Genomic DNA, 12,691 nt, shown 5'->3' on the forward strand with positions numbered 1-12,691 from the left:
TCCGTGGGGACGGGATCCAGGGGGCGGCCCGCGGGGGGCGGGAGGGGGCGGGGGGTTGACTGCGGTGGCGGCCTCCCTCTCCACGGGAGAAGCGCAAGTTTCAAGGCTCATCTGGTGCCCAGCTCTCTAGGAACCGTGAAAATAAAGTCAGGACGCTGAATGTAAATGCTTAACACGCGATCCTCCATCCTGCGATTTCCTTGTAAGCATGAGACCTGGCAGTCAGGGGTCGTGAGTCACCAGCCACAGGGGAACATACCCGGGTCCCCTCCCGGAAGACCCTCGGAGCAGGACAGCCACCCCCTGCCCTTCAGGAGCCGCGTCAGGAAAATCATAGGCTTATATTTCAATAGTTTGAGATATTTTGGTGAGGGATTGAATCAGAGGGTCCAACAAAAGTACATCCTCTGTGGTTTCCCAAACTTACTCGATCTGTGCGTCCCTCCCGCTGGCCTGAGGGACAACGCCACGCGGGCAGGCGGGAGCTCCAAGGGACGATGACACAGGGTGTGCGTGAATCGGAAGGTGGACGTTGCTGGACCAGAAATGAGACACATGCCGGAGGCCGGGAGCCTAAGAGGTTCCATCCGGAGGAGCAGAGATCATACTAACAGGTAAACAGCAGGACATTTCTCCAAAGCAGTATTTGCGAATTCTGCGATTTACTCAGGGAGTTGTTTTACTTTGAAGATGGTGTCCAGGTGGGATCCAGGCTTCGGCATTGGCCTTGAGGCCCGCGGCCCAGCAGGTGTTTTCACGTCCCTGAGCCTTGACCTGCTGTGACCGGGCTGGGGTGGGGCAGCTCACCAGTGCTGGCTGTCCTTGGGGACTTTGGGTAGAAAGAAAGGAGCACACGCAGTAATGGCAGATGACGGGTCACAGAGGACCCGGGAGCCTGGGGCAGGTCCAGCTGTCCGTTCAGTGCCCTGGGTGGATGTCCCCACCGGCCAGCCTCACACCGGGATCTAAACCCACAGGACACATGGGGACGCTGTCCTGGCACCAGCCTCCCCAGGTCGGCCACATCCCACTGGTGCCACACTTCTGGAGGCCACGGGCTCGGCCACCAGTCATGCACCAATCACCCCTCCACACCGACAATCACTAGATGCCTGATGTCCCCTGTGCCCCGAGAGCCCAGCCTGCCCAGGCTTCACCCGCAGGGTCACTCCAGGGAGCACCAGGACAGCGGGGCTGTGAGTCTCAGCCCTCCCGTGGTCTAAAGGCTGTGGCGAGGCCGTGTGGGTGCTGCTGCCTGTGACCCCTGTGCCGCATGAGCCCTCATTCTTGGGACAGAGTGTGGATTAGGGAACGGGGTGGGCCAGCTTCTCCATGGAGAAGGGACAGCAGGACAAGAATCAAACTTGACGAGATTATTTTTCAGGAGGAAATACAAAATTTAGAAAACACTTAAAGAGGGTTCAGAGAAGACAGCTGGGGTTGGGCCAAGAGAGGTGTGAGGTGGGCCCGGGGAGCTGGATGAGCTCGAAGGACGTGTGGGGCTGGTGGTGCCTGGGGTGGTTGCCCACGAGGGAGACGCCACAGAGAGACGAGGCCACGAGCCGTGGCGGAGCAGGGAACAGGCACCGGGACCCCAGAGGCACAGGAAAGCCAACGTGAGCAGGGCGGGGCCAGCCTGCGCCCAGAGCACGGGGTGCACACTCAGACGCACGCGGGGCACACTGGGCTCACTGTTAGCGCGCGTGCGGGCCGCCAGTGCGGCCTCACACGTCCCGCCGTGCAGGCCTGTCGTGGCGCTGAGCTCTGGTCTCCACGTCGCCACGTCGGGCAGCTGGGTGGAGGCCCGTCCTGCACGGGTACGTCCTCTGTCCTCCTGTATGTCCGCAACCACGAGGGAACCCGGCCCCTCTGGGAGGACAGGCAGGCGGGGCGGGGGCGGGAGCGGGGGTGGAGGCCGCTGGGGACGCTGAAGAAGGCCAAGTATTTTGTGGTCGCACCTCGGGGCTCCCCGCCCCCAAGCCGTCGGCCCTGAGCTGCCTTCCCTGTGAGGACCATCACTACGGTGGCACCTCAAGTACGGCTGCCTGAGGCCCAGAGGCGCCTGGAGGCAGAGCCGGGCCGCTGTCTCCATCGCAGCGCAGCCCTGGGTGAGCACGGCGGGGGGCAGGGCCACCGTGGGCCCCTGTGGGAGGAGGGGCCGCCTCAGGGGAGGCCTGGGGGTGCGCCCCGTCCAGGGCCATGCAGCCTCTGCGCGCGTTAGCTGCTGCTGCGAATCGGCCGCCCTGGCTCGCCGTCTGGTGCGCACTTCCCGCCTCCGCGGTTGGATTTGGGGAGCCCCGGGCGGCAGACTGGGGGCTGGTCCTCTGCCCCGAGGTGTGTCCCACCCTCCCGCCCGCTCTCCTGGACTTGCTCACGGGGTGGGGAGTCTGTGACTTGCTCCTTTCTGATGGCCAACGCAGGTCACAGGGCCAGCGGGGCTCAAAAGTGGGGGTGACAAAACGCACCTTTCAGCGAGGCGGGAGCTGTGAAGTCACATGGCCCAGCACGTGGACACCAGTGGCCAGTTTGCAGCTACTCTAACCCACCTTCTGCCCCAGCCCAGCGTTCCCTTCCAGGGGGCGGTCCACGCAATGTGAAAATGGGACCACGTGGTGCAGGGGCCCCGGGTGGTGAGGCGGTGGGGGCTTTAGCCTGAGACAACCGTTTTCTGCCTGGTGCTCCAGCCCCTCCCAGCCCCTTCTGCCCCCGGGGTCACCGTACCCGAAGGGGAGGCAGAGGGAGGACCCTGCCAGGAATGGTCGTGCCTCCCACCGTCCTACGCATGCGTGGGAGCCTCAGGACACCCGTCTCTGTGACGGCTCACACATCAGTCGGAGGAAATCTAATGGGGACACATTACTGAGGTAGAATTCACATGCAGTAAATACCCCCGTTTGGGGCTATAATTGGGTGCTGCACTCCCCGCAGAACCACCACCAGTCAAGATGGGGAAGGGGTCTGTCCCCCCAAAGGTGCCTTGAACCCCTACCCAGCCAGCTGCACCCCTGCCCCGGGCCTCCAGCCCTGGGTCGTCACTGCGGTTCGGTTCGTGGAACTTCCGTTTTGAGAGATGTTATTGACTTGTTCTTTCCCCCATTTTCTTTAATTTGACCTTTCTCCGTTTTAGTCCCAGGTATTTGTTATTGTTGCAAAAATCTTTAAGGCAATAATGCAAGGAAAAGTCAATTTTCAGCTTTTTACTTCCAAGATAGTAATAGCACGTTGGATTCTACGGCAAGACAAACACCTCAGGAAACAGGGGTTACCACAAATAAAGAGGGCTTTTCCCAAATTCCAGACGCCCGTCCTCACAGGGGAGAACAGACAGGCGGGCCTCGCTCGGTCCCAGGGATCATCCGCCACGGGAAGAGGTGACAGAGGCCAGGACGCCGGATAGGGCCGATGCTGGTGACAAACACTGCCCACCTCGACCGTTAGCCTCTGTCAGTGTGTGTGTGTGAGTGTGTGCACGCAGGTGTGTGCTTGTGTGTGAGTGCACATGCAGGCATGTGTGTGAGTGTGTGCCCGTGCAAGTGTGTGTGTGTGTGTGTGTGTGTGTGTTTCTGTATGGATATGGGGGCGAGGACCGAGGGCATGGGTGTCCTGAGCACCCTGGGTCCTGGGGGCCCTATCAGGGGCTCTGGAGGGGAGGCAAGGCTCCGGCAGGAAAGAAGGAGTCACAGGGTCCTGGGTGAGCTGGGGCGGGGAGGCCACAGAACAACGTGGGCAGATGACAGAACAAGCCCGCCACATGGGCTGGGCTGACGTGGGGCACACAGGACGAGGTCATAATTACTCCCACTCAGTGGAGACCAGTGTGGCCCCAGAGAGCTGTGTGGACTGGAGCCACCCTCCAAGGTCATGAGGGCATCCCCCGGGGAACAGGCACCAGCCGGGAGGAAGTGGGGGAGGGGCGCCCGGGGTGGAGCGTGTGGACTTTGAAATAATTGGTGCACATCGCTCTTCGGGATCCTGACCGGGGACAGTCACGGAAGGACAGACACGTGCCCGCCTACACGAGGTTCCTAAAATAGTCAAAGCCACAGAGCGGTGATTGGCAGGGCAGGATAGGGGTGGGGGTGGGGCAGCTGCCAGTTGGGGCCTGCGTTCCTGTTACTCAAGGAGATTCCGTTCGAGACACCGGCCATTCAAGGCTGTGTCTGTGCTTCGCGATACTGCTCATGCCCTTAGAGTCTGTTCAGATGCTCGGTCTCTGGGAAGCGTTTTCACCCCAGTAAAATATATGCATATGGACCAGAGGCAGGTTCGGAATCGGCTGGATTTGCCCCAAGCTCTCCTCCTGGTGTGATGACCGAGCGTGTCCTCTCCACCAGGAGCCTGGCGCTTGGAGGGCTGGAAGGGTCTGTGCCCGTTCCGAGGGGGTGCCGGTGGGAGGTGGCACGGGGACTCCAGGGGAGCCGGCCGGCCCCGGTCTGGTTTCGGCGGAGCAGGTCCCTTTGGTTCTGGGAGGGACCTGTTTCCCAGAACCTCAGTGACTCTCGCAGACTCCGTTGCCGAACCACCAGGTGCCTGGAGCGCAGGAGATCCTTCCAGCTGTAGGATCGCCCTCCTAGGAGCTGAGAAGTGTGGGCACCTTGGGTACCCCGGGGCCGGGCGGCAGGGGACAGATGGCATACAGGCTTCAGAGGAGGCAGGCGGGGGCGCGGCGGGCGGAGTGGGAGACACTCACAGAGCAGTTTTCCCAAACACGGGAGAGAAATCTAAAATCGGAGCGTGACAGTAAGTTAGGATTCTTTCCATATGCCTCCAGCCATCCAGTGACGGCTTCCCGCGAGGACAGCCCCTCTCCTGGAGCCAGGCCTGGGATGTCTCAGGGCCAGGACCGGGGACGGGACGCACAGCCCCCGCTCGGCCCCTCGGCTTCCGGACAGCTGTCACTGCTGGACTGTGAGTTGGGTGAGGACGAGACAGTGTCATGATTTCCCATCTCCCCGCGTGGATGGGCTGCCCTCTGGACTCCGCGTCACCACGAATGGCCGGGCTCTGTCCCGCCCCGGGGTCTGCGTCTCAGGCTGGCGTCTCCCGGCTGCGTGAGGAGCACACACAGTCACAGAATGCGAGCTTCCGGGAAGGAGAAGGAGGAGCATGGGATCTTCTCCGCATGGATGGAAAAGTCCTGTGGAAAAAGTCACACAAAACTCTGTAGAGCCACCAGAGACAAAGCATGGCCTAGACCCTCGGTATTCCTTTACCGTTTATTATTTTTTTTAATTTTTTAAATTTTTATTTATTTTTGAGACAGAGAGACAGAGCATGAATGGGGGAGGGTCAGAAAGAGGGAGACACAGAATCTGAAGCAGCTCCAGGCTCTGAGTGGTCAGCACAGAGCCTGACGCGGGGCTCGAACTCACGGACCGCGAGATCGTGACCTGAGCGAAGTCGGACGCTCAACCGACAGAGCCACCCAGGCGCCCCTTCCTTTACCGTTTAAAAAGCGTATTTTCGCGTCCTGACTGTTTCTTGACTGCCAGCCACGCCAGCACAGAATTAGGAGACCCCTGTGGAGAAATGCCAGCTAGGGCGGGCAGTCCTAGGCCCTCAAACTCATGCGTCCCTGCCTCCTTGGGAGTCGACAGCCCGTGGTGACCGGGAGTCCCATGAATGCTCTACAAACCGTTCCGAGAACTAATTCCACGTTAACACACATCTAATTCATTATTTATGTAGCAAATGATCTTCCTCCACAGCAAGCAGAGAACTTGCCCAATAGGCCACCACTGTGTCTTCCTGAATTTCTCTTTTTTTGGAGGGCAGAGGGAGTTGGGCGCACAATGGACTGAGGACCGCAGCCACTGTCAGTCCTGAGGGCCCGTCTCCTTTGCATGCGACTGCCTGCCCCGTTGACCTGCTTTCACAAGATCCTGCACTTGGCTCTGCTTTGTGCCTGCTTCCAGCAGCCCTCAGGGACCCAGGAGACCCCCCCCCCCCGCCCTCCACTGCCCTGGGCAGGGGGCGTATTGACCACCTTCCAAGCATCAGGCAAATGATGAAAACCCAAGCCTGATGGGCCGTATGAACCTCTTGAGAGAACTTTCTGGTGCAGAATGTTTATTATTTGGGAAATGCATGTTTTTAAAATTTTTTTCGATGTTTATTTATTTTTGAGAGAGAGAGAGACAGAGCATGAGTGGGGGAGGGACATAAAAAGAGAGAGAGGGAGACAGAATCTGCAGCAGGCTCCAGGCTCTGAGCGGTCAGCACAGAGCCTGACGCGGGGCTTGAACTCATGAACTGTGATGCCAGATCATGACCTGAGCCGAAGTCGGACGTTTAACCAACTGAGCCATGCGGGTGCCCTGGGAAAATGCATGGTCTTAAAGCTGTGTTGCTGAGTGGCAGGGAATGATGGCGGAAGTTTGCGTGTGGGTGGGAGGGAAATGCTTTGTTGTGTCTTCAGCAGCCACAGGGTGCAGCGAAGGAAACGACCCCCCCACCCCCACCGGGGGTGCCTGGGGCTGCTGCGAGCATGGCTTGTAAGACAGATGCACTTGCCAAGGGCCCTTTCTGTGGTTCAATAACCATCTTCCTTGTTCCCGTGGAAGCTAATTTACATAAAGGTGGCATCAGCTTAGACTAGTGGCTTGGCCACTAGCTCACCTGCCAGCTCCAGGCTTCTTTGGAAGGATGCGAGTTTCGTCTTCAGTTTGGTTTGTGACTCAGGCTGTTGTCGTAGGAAAAAATGAAAGCCAGTAAGCCTTCCATTGTGTACATATTCTGTAATTTTATTTTATTTTTTAAATGTTTTATTTCTGAGAGAGAGAGCGTGAGTTGGGGAGGGGCAGGGAGAGAGGGGGGCAGAGGATCTGAAGCAGGCTCTGTGCTGACAGCAGTGAGCCCAGTGTGGGGCTTGAGTTCACAAACTGTGAGCTGGTGGCCTGAGCCAAAGTTGGGCACTCAACTGACTGGGCCACCCAAGTGCCCCACTATTCTGTAATTCCTTTGAAAACCTCCTCCAGCTCTATGGGCGTAGGAGTGTATGAATACATTAATACCTGGAAGGTGCCCCTCTCGTCGAAGAGTTTATTTAGGGCCCTTTTTGTGTGCATAGATTATTTCAAGAAAACCAGGATGAGTTATATTTCTAATGTTAAAATTGCAACGGAAGTGATGTTTTCACTTCTTGAGGCCATCCTGGTACTGCTTAACGATGGTCAGCTCCAGGACATTCAACGTTATCTCCAGTTCCTAAGACAAATTCTCGACATTGGATCTGGTGACTTGGGTGGTGGATCTGGTGCGGGGGGGGGGGTGGTTGGGACAGGCAGCCTTATCCAGCTCGACAGATTGTTGTCAAGTGCCTGCTCTGAGCAGCTTCTTGGCCAGGTGCCGGGGATGCGGAGATCCGCATGCTTCCAGAACTAACAGTCTGCCTGGAGGAAGATGGCGGCAGGTCATCAGGAAGAGGCTGCAAGGAGCATGTGCACACCTCAGTGAGGCTGGGCACGCACGCTCACGGGCGGCCGTGTGTCTCAGCCATCATGTCAATGGTCATTCTGCACTCTGATTGTCCAGTCTGCAGGTTCCCACTGCTGTTGCCACTGGGACTCCTGTTCAGGGTCTGCTTTAGCATCTCTGGAGAGGAGGGGTGGGAACGATGGGCTCTGGGACCAGGTCCTGGTGACAACGACATCATCCATCAGTGATCCATTTTATGTGCACTTGGCTGGGCCATGGGCCCAGCTTTGGGTCAAACATTGTTCTGGGAACAGAATAGAGAGCCCAGAAATAAATCCACATATTTTCGCAAATCAGTTCATTTACCACCAAGGAGCCAAGAATACGCAATGGAGAAAGGATGGTCCCTCCCATGAATGCTGCTGGAAAAACCAGACAGCCACGTGCAAAAGAATGAACCTGGGCCACTGTCTCACACCGCACACAAAACTAACTCAAAGTAGATAAAAGAGTTGAGTGTGAGACCTGGATCCATACAAGTCCTAGAAGAAAACACAGGTGGTAAGCTCCCTGACATAGGTCTTGATGCTGGTTTTCAACAATCTGACACCAAAAGTGAAAGAAACACAAGCAAAAATAAACTATCGGGACTACAGAGTTCCTGCGCAGCGAAGGAAACCACCAACAAAATGAAAATACAGCTTACTAAATGGGAGAAAGTAATTGCAAATCATATCTGTTCAGGACTAGTATCTAAAATACATAAAGAACAGATACAACTTAATAGCAAAAAAAAAAAAATCCAATCAAAACTGGGCAGAAGACATGAACAGACATTTCTCCAAAGAAGACATCCAGATGGACAGTAGACACATGAAAACATGCTCAACATCACTCATCATCAGGGAAATGCAAATCAAAGCCACGATGAGATACCACCTCTCACCTGTCAGAATGGCTAAAATTAACAACTCAGGAAACAACAGATGTTGGTGAGGGTGGGGAGAAAGGGGAGCCCTCTTGCACTGTTGCTGGGAATGCAAACTGGTGCGGCCACTCTGGGAAATAGTACGGAGGGTCCTCAAAAGGTGAAAAATAGACCTACCCTATGATTCGACGATTATTATTAAAGGGCATTTTCCCTCCCCAAAAACACTAATTCTAAGAGATATATGCACCCTTATGTTTATTGCAGCATTGTTTATTATAGCCAAGAAATGGAAACAACTTCAGTGTCTCTTGATGGACGAATGGATTAAAATTTGGGATATTATACATATCTCAGCCATAAATAAGAATGAAAGCCTGCCATTTGTGACAACATGGACGGACCTCGAGCATTACGCTAAGTGACCTAAGTCAGACAGAGAAAGGCAGATACCATGTCATCTGTGTTGTAGGTGGCCGTGGGCGGCCGAGCTGGGTGGTGGGGAAACTCAGCAGCACCGCGCAGCCTCCCCCCGGGCCTGCCGTCCCGTCTTCTTCAGGCTCGAGCTGGGCCGGGTGCCCTCAGCAAGTGCCCTGGGGCTCTGGGAGGGCACAGGAGCTGGCAGTGCCATCGGCCATGCTGACCCACTCAGAGGAGGTGACTCCTGACGCGTCTCAGCCCGGCAAGCCCTGTGGCAGCGAGGAGGAGAGTCGAGAAGAAACCAGATTGATGCCGGTCTCTCTGGCTCTGCTCCGGAACGCTCGCGATTTGCGTTGTGTTCACTGGCTTCTGCATCAGCACAGCCTGATCAGGCTTCTTCCCGCGGGGCTTTGCAAGCCGGGCCGGCGACGGGGCTGCGGCTGAAGGGGAAGCCTGTCAACAGTGCCCAGCGTGGTGCCCCGTGCACCGGCCGGCAAGGACAGAGGGCGGAACCCGCACCAGAGCCGCCCCATGCTGCCACTGACCTGCCACAGACGTGCCCAGATGATGCGCCCCTGGAACCCTGATTGAAACAGGACAGGACAAACCAGGCACAGTTTTTTTTTTTTTTTTCAATATATGAAATTTATTGTCAAATTGGTTTCCATACAACACCCGGTGCTCATCCCAAAAGGACCAGGCACACTTTTAATGTGAGACAAGAGCAGGTAGTTTCCAGAAATTGTTATGGGTTGAACGGTCTCCCAAAAGGCGTGTTGAATCCTAACCCCCAGGACCTCGGCATATGACCTCACCTGAAAACAAGGTCATTGCAGACATAATTCGTTGAGGCTTTTATCTGAGATAACGGTGACTGTGTAAGGGCACAGAGACACAGGCACCGAGGAGGGCGCAAGGCAGCCAGGTGGGACAGTGGGACCATTGTCCGCAGCCCTGCAGCCCTGGGACGCCCAGAGTCTCAGGGGAGCACAGTCCTGTGGCCGGTGGACCAGGCTCCTGGCCTCCAGAACGTGAGAGAATCAATTTCTGTGTCCTAAGCCGCCCAGTGTGCCATGCGGTCCCACGTCAGCCCCGGGACCAGGCAGGAGTCGGGACACTTTCAGCACCGACTATAGTCATCCCTGAAAACGTAACGCCCTGAGAGAAACACTTGATGACAGAAAAACGCTTGTGCCACAGAAAATTAAAAAAATAAATCAGAGTGCAAACAGCAGATACTATACGATCTTATTTTTGAAAAACAAAATGCATAGTTCTGTTCACAGAAAAAGAAAGTTTGGGAAACATACTCCAATGTTAACTGCGATGTTCTTGCTCGTGATAAGACTGGGGTTGATCTTTCTTTTCTCTTTGCTTTACTTTCTAGAACATTCACATTGTCCATGCATCATCTTGATAGTAACGCCACATTTCTTGTGTGCAAATGACAAGCACAAAGCTATGTGCAACGCTCGTGGAAGACGAAGGTTTACTGTCCCTAAAGTGCATGAATCGACTCGGGGATGCAGCCTTCTGCCGAAAAGCCGGCCTTGCGCCCGCACGAGAGAGAGAAAGGGCCCACACCGCAAAACGCGCAGTGCTTCCCCAGTACGAGGGTGGAAGTGAAACAATTTCCTCCCAGGAAAGTGTAAGGGAAGCAATAAGGCTCAGAGCGTGATGGACCCTGGCGGGAGGGCGCCTCGTGTCGGGCTCCTGGCGGGACGCCTCAGACGGGGGCTTGGCGCACAGACGCTTGCTCCCCATCGTTCTGGAGGCTGCACGTGGGGATCCAGACGCCGCTGCTCCGGGTTGCGGACACTGCGCCCTCAGCGGACCCTCACATGGTGGGGACACAGAAGGAGGAAGCCGGATCCTGCTTGTCTCTTCGCCAGGGCACTGACCCCTGGGGGCTCCACCTCCAGGACCTAAGTGCCTAGCAAAGCCCCACCCCCTAATGCCATCCGATTGGGGGTTGGGATTCCCAGGTGGGAATTTGGGGGGACACCCCACTCGGTCCACGGCAAGGGGGGCATGGGCCGTGAAGGTTCTCAGGATGGCCTTTCGGGGAGATGTGTGCTGGAGCTCTGAGTGAGGTTCCATTGATCCGCCAGCCACTCCTGCCGGTCTTTCCTGAGAAAGTGATTCTAGACACGAATGGTATTTCGAGAAGATGGCTGCCCACAGGCCAAACCTGCAGCCCCCAAAACATTCCGTCTAGGACTTGGCAAGTCTCCGTGCAACCGGTTGCAAGGAGTGGGGGCCATTTTTAACAGACGTAACCTGAGACAGGCTTGATGTGGGTAAATGGGAGCGTTGCCCCCCAGCTAACAGTAGGTATTACGTGATGGCTAAACGTCCTTTGTCCTAAAGGGACTTGGGCAGCCGTGGTCTGGGGGTGCGGGTCCCAGAGTGGACCTGGACGGTGCCTCGGTCTCCCTCTCTGTAATGTGGGGCTGACAGCAGCCTACTTCTTGGGGGCTGTGAGGAGGGGATGCCCACACAAGGGTTTACCAAACACAAAAGGAGAAGGAAAAGAAGTCTGGGTGGAAACAACGTCAAATTTGCCAGTGCTCCTGTTGGAGTAAGTGTGCTGGTTGGGGTTCTCCAGGAGGATCAATCAGTATAAAGAGATTTATTTTGAGGACTCTGCTCGCATAACTCAGGAGGCTGAAGTCCCCACGATCTGCTTTCCGAGGGCCGGAAGCCCAGGGAGCCCACTGTGCGGGTCCAGGTCAAGTCTGAGGACAGGGGCCCCCCGTCCCAACTCGCAGGCAGAAGCGACGGGGGGATTCCTCCTTTACTCTGTCCCGGTCCTCGAGGATGGGGAGATGTGTACTCCCTGAGCCCCGGGGTTCAAGTCTGAATCTCACCTGGGCACGCCCACAGTACTATTCAGCTGGGTGTCTGGGCGCCTCGTGACCCGGTCAGGTTGACACACAAAATTTACCATTGCAAGACTGTGAGGTTATTTTTGCTTCTGTCTTCCAAAATGTTAATGAGCTTACAGGTTTTTCCTTTTGTGGAAATGGAAAAAAACCATCCAACCTATGACATCCGACCTTCTAAAGGAAGGTCCACGGAAATTGCAATGTCCACGCGATGTTTGCTTCGATGTCACGTGTGTCAAATAGCATGAAAAACCCAACAAAATGTAGGAAATGAAAATGGATAGCAGAAACTCGTCAGACACATGAAATGGCAACCGGTATATACAGTGATCCCAGAAGACCCCTGTTAGTAGTAAAACACTACAGTGAAACGGTAGAGGAACAGTCTTTCATCCAACAGCCGGAAGCATGGAGGTAAGGTTAGAGGTGAAGTCTGTAAACAAAGGAATTCCTTTAAAAAATAATCTTATTAAGAGTCAATCTTCGTCTGTGTTTTTTTCAGCTCCCTTAATGCCCCCCAAAACAAATCAATGGCTCGGCACCCAGTCGATGGCACTCCCCGGGGCTGGCTGATTTGTGAACAGACCGGAAGCCTTCTCACACGTGCCTGTATTTGAGTCATTTAAAAATGCGTTTCACGGCTGCCTCCCCTGGCGGGGATGAGCTGCCCGCACTCCCGTGCGGACGGCCAGCGGGCGTGCTCCAGCGGATCAGGAGGAGAGATGTCACCGGCCGGGCGTCGTGAGCGCTACGGCTTTACAGCTTTAAATCTCAGTTCCAATTCTGCTGGCTGCTGAGACGGACCTATTTGCTCCCACATTTTGAGTGCCTCCGTTTTCCCTCCTGTGTAACGGGGGTATTGATGGCCTCAGTCCCAGCCCCGTCGCTGGGCCCCCCCGAGCCAGGATAACATCTGAATTCAGGACTTTGGCCTTACAGGGCAGGTACCGAGCAGAGTATGGCAGGCTGTTTCGTGCCAGTCAACTTAATGGGCTGTTTCATAAGAGGCCGATTTGTCCGAATGCATCTTGAGTCCCAG

Source organism: Neofelis nebulosa, chromosome 1 (assembly GCF_028018385.1).
Source record: "Neofelis nebulosa isolate mNeoNeb1 chromosome 1, mNeoNeb1.pri, whole genome shotgun sequence".
NCBI classification, from domain to species: Eukaryota; Metazoa; Chordata; class Mammalia; order Carnivora; family Felidae; genus Neofelis; species Neofelis nebulosa.